Source organism: Hyperoodon ampullatus, assembly GCF_949752795.1.
Source record: "Hyperoodon ampullatus genome assembly, chromosome: 2".
In the NCBI taxonomy this organism is placed as follows: domain Eukaryota; kingdom Metazoa; phylum Chordata; class Mammalia; order Artiodactyla; family Ziphiidae; genus Hyperoodon; species Hyperoodon ampullatus.
In genome coordinates this window covers 117,829,443-117,844,514 of record NC_136915.1, presented here as the reverse complement: position 1 = coordinate 117,844,514, position 15,072 = coordinate 117,829,443, and positions in this window count along the sequence as shown.

Sequence of the window (15,072 nt, the reverse complement as noted above, 5' to 3'; positions counted from 1 at the left end):
GTCAGGCAGCCAGAGGTGGAGTTAGGGTTAGGCAGATAATCTGGACCTGCCCTCTTCCTCAGGCGGCAGCAGCCAGCCTCTTAAACCTACCCCCCCATTGTTCTCATCCCTCGGCTTGCTAGGCAATGAGAATGCTGAAAATGGGTCAGAGCACAGGAGGAGAGTGAAATGAGAGCTTAAGCATTGGGCTAGAAGGAGGAAGCCCCCAAAGATGCACAGCAAGTAGAAGACACAGGAAGAAAAGGAAGGGCAGAGGGGAGAAAGTGGAACAGGATGGTGAGGGGAGGAGTGGGCTGAGCGTGGCTGAGGTCGCGAGATGGGAGCGAGGGAAATCCACCCACACCCACCAGACACAGCTGGGCAATTGAGCCAATTGCTGAGAAGGGAAAGGTTGTCTCCCCACTTCTCAGAGGTGGAACTGGGTTTTGTGAGGCCTGAAGCTTACACAATTTTGGAAGCTCCTTTTAAGAAAAACAAAATTAATTACAGGAGTAAACATTGAACTAGAATAATGTCACAACAAATTATACATTAAAAAAAAAACCTGGCAGGGATTTCCCTGGCGGTCCAGTGGTTAAGACTCCGTGCTTCCACTGCAGAGGGCACGGGTTCCATCCCTGGTTGGGAAACTAAGATCCCACGTGCTGTGCGGTGTGGCAAAAAAATTCAAAAAATAAAAATCTGGCAAATACTATAAACATCATAACATCTGGAAGAGTGACATAAGATTCATATGAATTCACTGCCTGAAACAATTCTAAAATAGTTTTCGCCCTTACCTTTTTTTTGGCAACTTATTCTTTGTCTCTTCACATGATAAAGATTTTATAATATTACTTTATATGGAGAACAGAATAATAATTCAGTTTTTTTCCTCTGGCATGATTTTGATCACCACTTTTATTATTGATAGATTAGAATGTTTCATTTCACAGCTTCTTGTTGTATCAATTTTTTGATTGTTGTCAAATTTGGGAAAAACCTCTGAAATTTCTCTCTTATATGAGTTGTAGAATTTCAGGAGATTGTCCAGTTATTAATCTTTTTAAAAAAATTTTTTTTATTTAGACTGTGCTGGGTCTTAGTTGTGGCACACGGGATCTTTGTTGTGCCATGCGGACTCTTAGTTGCGGCTTGCATGTGGGATCTAGTTGCCTGACCAGGGATCGAAACTGGGCCCCCTGCATTGGGAGTATGGAGTCTTACCCACTGGACCACCACGGAAGTCCTTCAGTAATTAATCTTAAGTGTTCTTTGAGTTGATGACACTCATTTACCCGATTGTCATAAGTCCTTATTTTAGTGTACTAATGTGAGTTTTATGCAATCTCCATCAGTGTCAATCTTTTATATCAAATCAACAAGAAATTTAATATTTCCCCAATATGTCCATACAATTTTCTTCCCCTTGTTAGTTGGATTATTAAACAATCCAAGTGCTTGTTTATTCTGTTCAAAATTTATCTATTCCTCTTATTGAATTACCTTTTCTGGTAATCTGAAAATTTTTGTTTCAATTTGCTTCTCAATTTCAAAATAATTTCTACTGATTCATGGTTCATTTTTATTATTTGTGTTTCATAAACCCATTAATATCTTTTATTGAAATATAATTGACATATAACATTGTATTAGTTTCAGGTGTACAATACAATGATTCAATATTTGTATATATTGTGAAATGATCACCACAATAATTTATCACCACACAGTTTTTTTCTTATGATGAAAACTTTCAAGATCTACTCTCTTAGCAACTTTCAAATATACAATACAATATTACTAACTACAGTCACCATGCTGTACATTATATCTCCAGGATTTTTAATTAAATTAAATTAATTTATTTTTTATTTTTTAAATATTTTGGCCATGCTGTATGGCATATGGCATCTTAGTTCCCCATCCAGGGATTGAAACTGCACCCCCTGCAGTGGAAGCACGGAGTCTTAACCACTGGACTGCCAGGGACGTCCTGGGACTTATTTATTTTATAACTAGAAGTTTGTACTTTTTGACCCCCTGCCCTGCCTCTGGCAATCACCAGTCTGTTCTCTGTACCTATGAGTTCTTTCTTTAGATTCCACATATAAGTGATACCACACAGTATTTGTCTTTCTCTATTTGACTTATTTTACTTAGCATAATGCCCTCAAGGGCCATCCATGTTGTTGCAAATAGAAAGATTTCAGTCTTTTTCATGACTAAATAATATTCCATTGTGTATATACACCACATTTCCTTTATCCATTGATGGACATTTAGATTCCTTCCATGTCTTGGCTATTGCTGCAGTGAATATGGGGTGCATATATCTTTTTGAGTAGTGTTTTTGTTTCTTTTGAATAAATACCCAGAAGTGGAATTGCTGAATCATATGGTAGTTCTATTTTTAATTTTTTGAGGAACCTTCATACTGTTTTCCATAGAGACTGCACCAGTTTACATTCCCACGAACAGTGCACAAGGATTCCCCTCTCTCCACATCCTCTCCAACACTTGTTATTTCCTGTCTTTTTGATAATAGCCATCCTAACAGTTATGAGGTGATAGCTCATTGTCGTTTTGATTTGCATTTTCCTGATGATTAGTGACGCTGAGCATCTTTTCATGTACCTGTTGGCTGTACGTATGTCTTCTCCGGAAAAATCTCTATTCATATCCTCTACCCATTTTTCAATGGTTTTTTTTTTTTTTTTGGCTGTTGAGTTGTATGAGTTCTTTACACACTTTGAATATTTACCCTTGTCAGATATATGATTTGCAAATATTTTCTCCCATTTGGTAGGTTGCCTTTTCCTTTTGTTGATGGTTTCCTTTGCTGTGTGGAATAAACTCATTAATTTTTCGGTAAATTTTCCATCCTTTAATACATACTTGTAAAGTTGACAAAAGAAGAAAATGTACTCTTTCTTTCTTTCTTTCTTTCTGGCTGCGTTGGGTCTTCGTTGCTGAGTGCGGGTTTTCTCTGGTTGTGGCGAGCAGGGTCTACTCTTCATTGCGGAGCGCGGGCTTCTCATTGAGGTGGCATCTCTTGTTGCGGAGCACGGGCTCTATGTGTGCGGGCTTCAGTAGTTGTGGCTTGTGGGCTCTAGGCGCTCAGGCTTCAGTAGTTGTGGCGCATGGGCTCAGTAGTTGTGGCGCACAGGCTTAGTTGCTCCACGGCATGTGGGATCTTCCTGGAACAGGGCTCGAACCCGTGTCCCCTGAATTGGCAGGTGGATTCTTAACAACTGCGCCACGAGGGAAGTCTGTATTATTTAAATTTTTTTTTTTTTTTTTTTTTTTTTTTGCCGTACGCGGGCCTCTCACTGTTGTGGCCTCTCCCATTGCGGAGCACAGGCTCCGGACGCGCAGGCTCAGCGGCCATGGCTCACGGGCCCAGCCGCTCCGCGGCATGTGGGATCTTCCCGGACCGGGGCACGAACCCGTGTCCCCTGCATCGGCAGGCGGACTCTCTACCACTGCGCCAACAGGGAAGCCCTGTATTATTTAAATTTTTAAAGACACTTTCCAAAAAGCAGTTTAGAAACGCATATGTAAGTTGTTTCAACTTTTTGAGAATATATTATAGATCATTAAAATATCACTGATATGTAGCAAGGTGTGAGGCAGAACAGTGCACCACCTCCCCTCCTGCGAATGTCCACCTCTTAATTCCCAGAAATATGAATATTTACCTACAGGCAAAAGGGACTCTGCAGATATGGTTAGATTAGGGACCCTGAGATGGGGAGATTATCTTGGATTATCCAGGTGGACCCAACCTAATCACAAGTCTAAAACTCAGGGAACCTTTCCGAGAACGAGATGCGACTAAGGTGGAGTGCTCAGAGAGATGCAATGTTACTGGCTTTTTTTTTTAATTTTTAAATTTATTTATTTATTTAGCTGCACCGGGTTCTAGTTGCGGCATGTGGGGTCTTCGTTGCTGCGAGAGGGATCTTCATTGCAGCATAGTAGATCTATATCTCTGATCAGGATGTAACCCAGGCCCCCTGCATTGGGAGAGTGGAGTCTTAACCACTGGACCACCAGGGAAATCCTACTACAATGTTACTGGCTTTAAAGATGGAGGAAGGGGGTCATGAGCCAAGGAACATGAGTGGCCTCTAGAAACTAGATAAAGGATTCAGCCTAGAGCCTTAGTAAGGAACGCAGCCCTGCCGACACCTGGTTTTTACCCAGTAAGACCCTTGTTGAACTCCAGAATTGTAAGGTAATAACTTTATGTTGTTTTAAACCACTAAGTTTGTGGTAAGTTGCTGCAGCAGTGGTAGAAAACTAGTACACAAGGCTTGAATAGTTTTCAAATGGAAAGACCATCTCATTATACCTAGAAAACTCCAAGTAAGCATGTGTGTTTAAAATTATCTAGGAGAAGTCAAAAAGAAAACCTATCACTGTTGGAAAAACAGAAGTAGTCAATGAGTTTAGGTCCTTTGAAGGCAGCTTTTTTTCTCTGATGAGATGCATACTGTGCTTATAATTACATATGTTGCATCACTGGGTCTCTTCCAGGCCAGAGAGAACTTCAGTTTGACCAGGTCTTGATAAGAACAGAACATTCACAGTTTTACATAACAGAGGCTTAGAATCTTTTCACAGAGGGACTTCTGGCTTTGTTCATTTCAAACCTTGTTTTTCCTCCACTTTGCAAATACTCTTGGTGTGAGCATCCATCGTAGCACATATTCCCATGGAGATTATGGCCAGTCCCTCCTGTCCTGACATCAGGTGAGGTGGCATAGTGGCTTGGTGGAAGGAGTGTTCCAGGCAGCCGTTCCTCCACCTGGACAGCTGGCAGTAACTTAACTATCCGTGTAAGTGGTGGAGAACCACACAAACCTGTTTCATTAAATCCAAAGTAAAATGTATCCTTAACTCAGCTTACTTTTTTTTTTTTGGCCGTGCCGCACAGCATGCAGGATCTTAGTTCCCTGACCAGGAATCAAACCTGTGCCCCGTGCAGTAGAAGCACGGAGTCCTAACCACTGGACCACCAGGGAATTCCCTCAACTTACTTTTTCAAGGGATTCATACAAATGGGAGGCCTGAAGCTTAAGCACTGATAGCTTTGAGGTATATTCAAACAAAAGCCTGGGAAGCAATTCCTTTACCCTGAATTTGGTCATCCCCCTCCTTTCTGCCTCAACCTCACACCTTTCCTTCAGAGAGGCAGCCTGAGTTGAGAAAAGAGCACTAACTTTTGAGTTTGGACAGTTATCTCTCTTGGTTTCAGTTTCTTCTTTGGTGATGGGGATAATTACTACCTCACAGAGATGTGGCTGTGAGAACTGGGTGGAAAACATAAGGGAAGCATCCAATCCGCAGGGGACTGGTTACTTCATCTTCCCTCCTCTCTGGGTTGCAACGAAGAGGCTGGGGAAAGAAGGGTGCCAGGAACAGAAAAGCCCTTCCCTCACTCTCAAGCCGGGAGGATCGTGCCAGCACCTGTATGGTAGCTGCCCTGGCTTCTCCCTCCCTCTGATCCCACCTCCAACACTTTCTGCCTGCCCCACGCCCTAACTTGTCCTTCTGAGGATCCCAAAGGAGATAAGGCTGGAAAATCCAGGGAAGGAATGTGAAGCTTGCCGGAGTTAAGCCCTTTTAAAAACAACTGGAGGTGACCTGGTCTCCCTTCCCCCACTCCCTTGGAGCTTGTAAACAGCCCTCAACCACCCTAGCTCTGCAGCCGATCCTTCAGCCCTGAGTATGTCGGAGGAGGCAGTGACTGGCTTTACAACACAAAAGTCAGGTTGGAGTAAGCCCCAGAAAAGTGGGCTGTGGAGAGAGGTTTGGGCGTGGGAAAGTAGCTCAGAACCGAAGTCACCACTTCTTTTTGGTCTAAGAGTTGAGTTTATCAGCACTGGAGAAAAAAACAAAAGGACTTGGTCTTGTGGGAAGGCTTTGTGAGGCTTGGAGCAGGCACAGCTGTGGGATAAGTCCAATCGTGTCCCTGCAGGTTGGGAGGTATAGGTGCCAAACCAAATTGGGAAAATCATAAAACTCCTAAAAAGCTTTCCAGAACAGTACATACAAACTGGGAAGCATTAAAAGGCAGGTTCCCTAAAGCGAGGTCCATAGATTTCGATTCAGATACTCTAGTAGGGTCTACATTTCATTTTTAATAAACTCTCCCAGGCGATTCGGAGCTGGAGGTCTGAGGCCCACATTTTAAGGAACTGCTCCTGAAACTACATACATATCCTCACGGCTGGAAGTTCTTTCTTTGGTCTAACCAGACTCTCTGCTGCTGTGAAACTTGTTTCGTCTGATCCTGCTTGCTTCTCTGCAGACTAAATTCTCATCAGCGTTTGGCTTGGCCCCTCACAGGCACTGGGGCAACGGTTACCATGGTAACCTAGATGGGGTGTAGGGGAAAACCGTGACCCTGGGCCTGGCTCCTGGAGTGGCTGCCAGCAAGTCAGACCCCCTGGGCCCATGCTAGGACCTTGACGGTTTGGGTCCTGACCCAAGAGTTCAGCCAAAGCTAAGTGAAGAGCGGGGCACGCCAGGGCGGGTCAGTCTTTCAGAGCCAAAGTTCCCGCTCAAGCGCCGGCGGGAACGGTCAGAGGGCGGGGTTCGTGTTCCTAAAGCCACAGCACGCCGCGTCTACCAGCCAGAGAAGAGGGGCGGGGCCGGGGCCGGGCGGGGGCGGGGCCCTGGCCGGAGAACGCGGGCTCTTGGTTACTATGGTAACGCGTCAACACCTAGAGTCGGTGGTGCCGTGGGTGGCCGAGGCGGTGGAGGCGCGGAGTTAGAGAGTGCGGCTGAGATGGTGAGGTCCCGGGTGTGGAGGAGAACCTCGGATGGGGGCCTCATGTGTCCTCAATTGGGTTGGGGTTCTAATCTGGGAAAGTGGGCATCTGGGAGACGGACAGAAGTTGGGTCTGGGGTCAGGAAGGCCCAGGAGCGGGGATGACACCCTTGGAAGAGGCAAGGGAAGTCCTGAGGGGGGTCCAAAAGAGAAATTAGGGGTGGGGTCGATAGTGATTGGAAATGTGATCTGGTGCTGAGCAGAGGCGGTGGGGAGAAGGGCTGTCCCAACCTTCTTCCCCCTCCCATCGGTCTGGGGCCTCCATGGGCTGGGGATTGTGGGATGTGATGTGGGAAAACCATTGGTAAGGAGGCCAGATAACAGGTTATGGTACGCGTTCTGCCTCTGACCAGCAGGGTGACAATGTGTAAGTCACCTAATATCCTGAGCCTAAGTTTTGTCTTCTGTTACTGGGGCTCTGGGTCACTCATAGGTACTCAACAAACATTTGCAAATGAATGAATGAATGAATGAATGCAGAGGGTACCAGATTTGAAAGTCCCTGGAGAGGGATTGGGACTGTCTAGCAGGCCTGGGGTCCCCCAGGATGGAGAGGACAAGAGTCATGAGGGTTGAAAGGGCAGCGGGCCTGGGAGGAGGTATGAAGGTGATGTCTGGGATCCCATGAGGACGGTGTGGTCCCTGAGGAATAAGTGAGAGGGGCAGAGGATAGGTGTTGGAGCCTTGGGTTACTGGAAATAACCTTAGAATTTCTGGGTGCACACCTGGTGGCAAAGGAGTCTCTGATGTACCTGTGGACACACTTTATGCTCAAAGGTCACACTGCTTTTCTGGGACTCAGCGGTTCAAATTCAGGGTCCCCAAGTCAGGATTTCAAGAAGAGCCTTGTTAATTATAAAAGAAACAAATCTCCCACAAAGAGCATTTATGCATTTTACGATGGTGCATACTTATCTCCAGCTTTCTTGGGTGATTTACAGGCCCAGTACTGTGTGTCTGTCTCTGAGGGCCTAGCATCACACTTGGCATCTAAGGGCACACAGTAAATGTTAGTTCTCTTTTTCTCCTGTTTCAAAAATGTCATATTTCCAAGTCCAAATTAATCAGTGAGTTGCACCTGGGCTAGACTTGTGGGCTGTGGCTCATGCAAATCAGGGACTCCCCACGCAAGGGTCACTCAAGGAGGGGTTTTGGTCTGTTGATTGAGCCCTTCTGAAGTCCCTTGGACAGGACTGGGCATATGGGCACCTTTGAGAAGCAATGGGTCAAGTTAATGATCTCTGCCCTTCTGTGAGACCAAGAGTGTGTGTGTGTGTGTGTGTGTGTGTGTGTGTGTGTGTACGGTGCTACTTACTGGCTTTTGAGAGTGTTTGGAGGAGTGGGGAGAGGTGATAGTTGGGGGGAGGGTCACAGTTAGGCAGACCTCCAGGATTCTTACAAAAACAATGAATAACATCCCCCAGAAGGAGGGACAGGGCCTCAGTCCTGAGTAGGATGTCATCTTCAAATGGTACTCCACAGATGGCCAACCTAGTCTTATTTGAGGAAAGAGGTGACCTGAATGTATCACTCAGTGGAAGGTAAGGTACCTGGTTCATGGGCATCCCCGCCTTCTGAGTAACCAAAGTCTACAGAAAGCAGGAAGAATCAGGCTAAGAGCTCAAAGCCTGAATTTGCCAGCCTGTGGTGAACCTAGATGTAAAAGAGACACTAGATCCCAGGGTGGAGAGGACATCCAGGAAAGGACAAGCCTTTGTCTTTGTTCAGTTGACAGGTGTTACAGTTACGTCATGGAAACTCCACACTGCCCTGTTCCAGCCCTGTTCGAGATCTGTCTTGTTGGATTTGAGCTGAACATCTCGGATCTCGGGACATCTGGCACTGCAGCTTTTTAAGGGCTGCACTCTCTGTGTTCAGAGTCAGGGCACCAGGTCCACTGCTTTGTTTTGTAGTCAAGTAAAAATAGTTCCCCCTCCTCCTGCCCCAGTCATGAAGAGAGTTACCTACTCAGTGCAGAACATTATTCAATACAAGAAACACCTTAAGATGTTAATACTCACCTGAAATTACTGTTAAACATTCTTGTGAACTTTCTTTTAGTAACACATTCTGGGTGCATACCCTTCATTTTTACTGCTGTACTTGCATGTTTCTTATAATCTGCTTTCTTTAACACTTAATATGGGGACTTCCCTGGTGGTCCAGTGGTTAAGAATCCGTCTTGCAATGCAGGGGTTGCCGGTTCAATCCCTGGTTGGGGAACTACGATCCCACATGCCGCGGGGCAACTAAGCCCGTGTGCCACAATTAGTGAGCCCGTGTGACACAAGAAAAGATCCCACATGCGGCAACTAAGACCCGACGCGACCAATAAATAAATATTAAACAAAAAAAGAATGGAAAGCAGGGACTAGAACATATATATATATAAACTTAATATGTTAGGGAGATCATCCTGTATCTATAACAGAGTGAAAATCATCTTCTGAATAACCAGCTAATCTTTCTGCATCAGTCTCTCCCAGAGCCCCCAGCAATGGCTGAATTCTTATAAACCTGGGGTGGAATGGTATTTGAAGAGACAGGGAGTCAGCTAGGTCACCAAAAGGAAAATATCAAGGCAGAGCTGGCATCTTTTTCTGTCCCAGTCCTCGTCTTTGCCAATCATCCTTGTCTCCTCAGCAGTCTTTCCTTACTTTCAAGAGCTGCCTTGGGAATTCCTTGCTGGCGCAGTGGTTGAGAATCCGTCTGCCAATGCAGGGGACACGGGTTTGAGCCCTGGTCTGGGAAGATCCCACATGCCACGGAGCAACTAAGCCCGTGCACCGCAACTACTGAGCCTGTGCTGTAGAGCCCGCAAGCCACAACTACTGAGCCCATGTGCCACAACTACTGAAGCCTGCATGCCTAGAGCCTGTGCTCCGCAGCAAGAGAAGCCACTGCAATGAGAAGCCCGCGCACCGCAAGGAAGTGTAGCCCCTGCTCGCCACAACTAGAGAAAGCCCGCGTGCAGCAGTGAAGACCCAGTGCAGCCAAAAAAAACCAAAAAACAAAAAAGAGCTGCCTTCCCCCAGGGAAGACTAGCCGGCTTCTCTCTAGGTATGGCTCAGCTTCTTGGGGATATTTATTTGGTGATGCAAGAAATAAAACCAGCCCTTCACCTCCTGAAAGAACCTCTTGGCTATTGCCTGTAGCCCAGAGGGTTCTAACTTTCCATTTCTGCTTGGTTCCTCATTTTTTTCTAGTACTTTTACACAGTGACCTCCCTAATCCTTCTTGTTGCTTTTGGCAAAACTGGTTATTCTAACCCTGGTGTAAGGCTTGTGGCTTCAAAGTCAGCATTTCCCCAATAAGGTTTTTCAGCCACCCAACCCCAGAGCTCAGGGCTTCCTTCTGCTCTGCCCAGTGGCCGCTTTTCTGTGGTCATCATCTGTTTTCCTTCCTATGTTCTGACTTCGAAGCTCAGGCAGTCGAGTATCTCTTGTGTGACTTCCTTTTGACCTGGGTATCAAGAGCATAGGAGAGAAGCGATGCAGTCCCAGCCCTGGAGGAACCTACAGTCTGGTGGACACCCAAGGCCAAGGGAAAAGCTTGTAGGAGCCCTTGGAAAGAAACAGGAAAACAAATACAAAACGACAATAATGCTTTCCATCTGTGCTCCGAAGCCCTTTCTTATACATTATTTTCCACAGTGAAGAGCACATCCGTGATATGGAAAATGTGGAGTGGTGGCATACTCGGGAAAGGCTTCCATCTCAATCTGGTCTGCAGCCCCCAAGAGGACGTCTTGTTTGGCTTCATTCATTCATTCTTCCTCAAATACATATCGAGCTCCTACTACGTGCCAGGCACCTTTCCCCTTAGTTGTCTACAGAATTCACACCAACTCTCATGTTCCATTGCCCTCCATCTTTTCTGGTTATTCCCAATGTTTTGCCTATAGTGGTTTCTATTCATTTCCTCTTATTCTATCTTTGGTGGAAAGGGGAGCTGTTGCTCCCCAGTTACCATATGATAACCCTTCAGAGTCTGTTATTAGGCATCCTTGGGGCTGCTGTATTTACCTTTTAATAAAGCCGAGCTTCTCTGCTCTACTATATGGGGGCTGACTGAGGCTGTAAAGGGAGGCGCCCTCTGTAAGCCTTTTGCTGGCTGTGCCAGGCTGGGAGGGAAAGGGTGCACACAGCAGTGCTCGTTGTATGGAACAGAGCCAGCTGGAGAATAATTGCCCGATTTAGTGTGAAAACCTGATACAGGTGGAACAGGTGCTGCTGGGGTGGGAGGGTGTCTGAGTGGTCATGGCAGATCAGAGAGAACTTTCAAAACACACTGTCCAGTGTTTAGTGACATGGAATGCATCTCCCTGTCCACCCTGTCCTCTTGAAAGCTGCTCATTCCCAGGCTTGGTAGACCCGAAGTGTCCAGCCCATTCCCCCTAGGTGTCCCAGATCAGAGAACTGCGGGAGATGTGGGCTCCTCCAGAGTGAGATTTGAATCAGCTTTAGATTAAGCCTGGAGCTGTCCTGCAGTCCTCACAGAAACTGCCTCCTGGAGATAGACTTCTCCTCTTGGGTGTGAGCTGAAGCTGGACTGACCTTGGGGAAAGGAGGTTGTATCAGTCAGGGTCCTTGGTTATAAGCAACAGAGCCAGAACTGGAATTTAAGGAGAAGGGAATGTATGGAGAGGATTTTGGAGCACGCACAGACTTCACACCAACGCTGGGCAAGTAGGCTTGGAAAATGAGAACAAAGGAGGCACTGCAGCCAGAACCTAGGCCTAAATCACAATCCAGAAATGGTCTGGCAAAGACCCTCGATGCACTGTTGCACCTCCAGCACTGGCAGCTTTATTGTGGGCAGTTGCCGCTGGTACCCTTATCAGCATTGCCCCAGAAACGGGGTGTGGCTGCCTTTGTCAGAAGGGGTTTCCATGTTCTCCTTCTTGCATCACTAGTTCCCTATTTATTGTCAGGCTTGGGGCATCTGATGGCTCAGCCTAGGGGTCCTTTGCCCAGGCTTGGACGGCAAACATCTGGTGTTTTCAGCTTCTACATTCAGTGATGATCCTTGTCTCTCTCACCTCATTAGATGGGGAACTCCCCCAATCTAGAAAGTACTGGTTGGTTAAAAACTGACTAATGAACATGAAAGGGGTGCTGGGAGTGAAAGAGCATCATGGTGGATGCTCTGAACCGGCCTGCCTAACTGTAGCTGGCAGCTGTTAATATACTGAAGTTTATCAGGCACCAACCACCTGCCAGCAGTGGGCGAAGTGCTCTTCCATCCTGAGTGCCCTCAGGTCCCCACCACAACCTTGTGAGATGGTGGGGACATGAAGGAGGGCAAATAGTAGTGTCAGTTGTGAAGGGGGTTTGGCGCTTGGGCTGAGGATTTTGGAGGTGAAGAGGACACTGTACAAATCTGGGCAGGAAAGCCCACGTGGCCTCACAAGACTGTGCTTGTGGGAAACTAGAACCGAGCTGATACTGAGGTCATCCTCCTGCCATCCTGTGTCCTTTCTTCTTCCTTCCCTGCTGCACGGTGTCTTGGCCTCCTTTAGCTGGGGAGCCTCAGGAGTCCTCCTCCTCACTGAGCTGGTGTGCCAGCCTCTGCTCCTGTAGGGTGTCCCCTACATTTCAGGGCTTACCCAGGGGCTTTCCCACATGCCCATCCAACGTCCCCCCAGCACGGGCTGGCGAAGTGTCTACCTTGCCCGGGGTCCAGATGGCACTCAGTACTGATGACCCCAACTCTCTGCCTCTCCCTGCAGCCGTTAAGCACAGCCGGCGTCCTGAGCTCCTCCTCTACCACTTACAACAGGTCAAGGAATAGGCTTTGCTATCGGACCAAAGCCCTGAACTCCGAGGTAGATGAGAGCCTCTTCGGAGCTATCAAGGTAACCCTCACCCAGCCCCTCCAGGGGGCTGCCACTTGGAGGCAGTGACCCAAACTAGCATTGCTCAGGACAAAGCTAGCTCTGGGCAGGCCACCCCCTCCCAGGTAATTCTCACACTGAAGACAGGGAGGGGTTCTGAGGCTCGAGTGCATGAGCTCGGACGCCTAGTGGAGCCCAAGCAAACAGGGCACCTGGCTTCCTCCACCATGAAATCCTTAGGTCTTCACAGCATTTAAAAATCTGTTATAACTTTGAAGGGAGTCTCAGCTGCAGAGCGCTCAATATTCACTGTTTGCTCAGTGAGCGCCCCGTGATGGAAATGCTTGAGGGCCACTGGCCCAAGCTTGCAGATACAGACCAACATAATTTCCCCTCCATAGGAGAATAGCATCAGAGTGAAAGAACACAAAATCAGCCTTCTTTCCCAGTTGCTCAGCTAAAACAGTTACTTTGGGCTTCCCTGGTGGCACAGTGGTTATGAGCCCACCTGCCGATGCAGGGGACGCAGTTTCGTGCCCCGGTCTGGGAAGATCCCACATGCCGCGGAGCAGCTGGGCCTGTGAGCCATGGCCGCTGAGCCTGCGCGTCCGGAGCCTGTGCTCCGCAACGGGAGAGGCCGCAACAGTGAGAGGCCCGCGTACCGCAAAAAAAAAAAAAAAAAAAAAAAAAAAATACAGTTACTTTGCTTGGGAAACAGGCAGGTGTTTGTTTGCAAATGTCATCCCACCTAAGAGGCTGATGACTAGAGAAGGAGAGCTAGAGTGTAACTTGGAATAACCTTGGTACACGTGATGTTCAGACGGTAAGAAGGAAGAGAGGCAAGGAGAGAAAGAGGATGAGATATGGAGAGAAGGGTGGTGAGAGATTGAGAGAGGAGAGGGACACTGCCTGTATGTTATCTATGAAAGTTATTAGAGTAAATCCTAAGAGTTCTCAACACAAGGAAAATGTTTTTCTCTATTTCTTTAATTTTGCATCTATATGAGATGATGGGTGTTCCCTAAACTTATTGTGATTTTCACTTTATGATGGATGTAAATCAAATCAATATGCTGTACACTTATACAGTGCTGTATGTCAACTATGTCTCAAGAAAATTGGAAGAAAAAAAAAAAGAAGCAGAGAAAAACAAAAAAGAAGAAAGATACCAGTGGTGGTGTGAATACTAGTGTGAATAGCTCTGGCTGCAGGCAGGCTGGGGAGACGAGAGTTGATGTCTACCCCTGCCCCTCACTATCCTCACTGTGAACAAAAAAGGACTTTCCAGAGTGTTCCAGATGGGCATCTTTATCCATTTAGAAGATGCCCACTCTGCAGCAGTTTCCTATTGACAAGGGAAAGAATCAAAGCAATGCAATTTCACTTACAGACGTGTCGTTTATTTGTTTTGAGTCCATGGGGAGTCTTCTAGTTAAAGTGAAGATAGAATTGGAAATGGCCGAGTTCTCCAAACTTAGTCCTGCTGACTTGCAAGAGTGTGCAGGCAAAGTAATGCCTATTCCTGGCCTGTCCTTTGGCCTTTTTGCTGGGTGAGAGTCCCGGAAGTCTCCCAGCCAGCAGTAGGGGGCAGGAGTGGCCTGTGGCCTGACTGAGTTGTGCCACTTGGAAGCAGAGATGGGCACCAGGTGGCAGCAGCACTCCAGGGACGGGTGTGCAAAGCGGGATTCTCCAGACAGGAAGGACCTCCACCGAAGCCATGCCCCTGCCTCTACTCAGGACCACAGATACTGCGTTCCTGACAAATGAAATTCTCTCCTGTGTTCAAAATTTCCTGAAAAGTGATTTCATTTTCTTATTATGTAACTCCTTCATGGTCAGAGCATTTTTAAAAAACCTCATATATCTAATTTGTATTCTCCTTGCTGAATTCTAACTCACTGACTTCCTCACCCCATTAGATTTAAGGGCAGGTCTCCACCAGGGCCATTTAGCTCTTTCTAGCTTCCTCCATATGGCTTTTTTGGGGGATGAAAGTAAATGAATCATTAGAAAGGATTAAAAATAACAAATATCATAGATTGGATGAGTCTGTAACAAATTGTATGCTTCAAACCCACAGTGTGGTCAGGAGAGCTAATTCTTTTTTCTTTCATAAACCACGGAGGGAGGAGAACCTAGAGAACCCAAATTTTCATTCCTGATGGTTTTAGGTTAGGAATGGACGTTCGCTAGCAACCCTTCCCCCGCGCCCCCATCCCTCTGGGAGTATCTGTACAAGGTACAAAGAAGCCTTGCTCTCAGAAGAGTTGGTCGGTACAGAGCACATCTGGCCATGTTCAAGGGCAGAGTACCCTGCTGCTCTCTCAGTGCCCTGGCTACTCTTGGTGGTCCTGCAGTCTGGGCCCCAGCCAGCCTCCCCTGCCACTGGATGGGGTAGAAACCCCAGGAGAGGGGA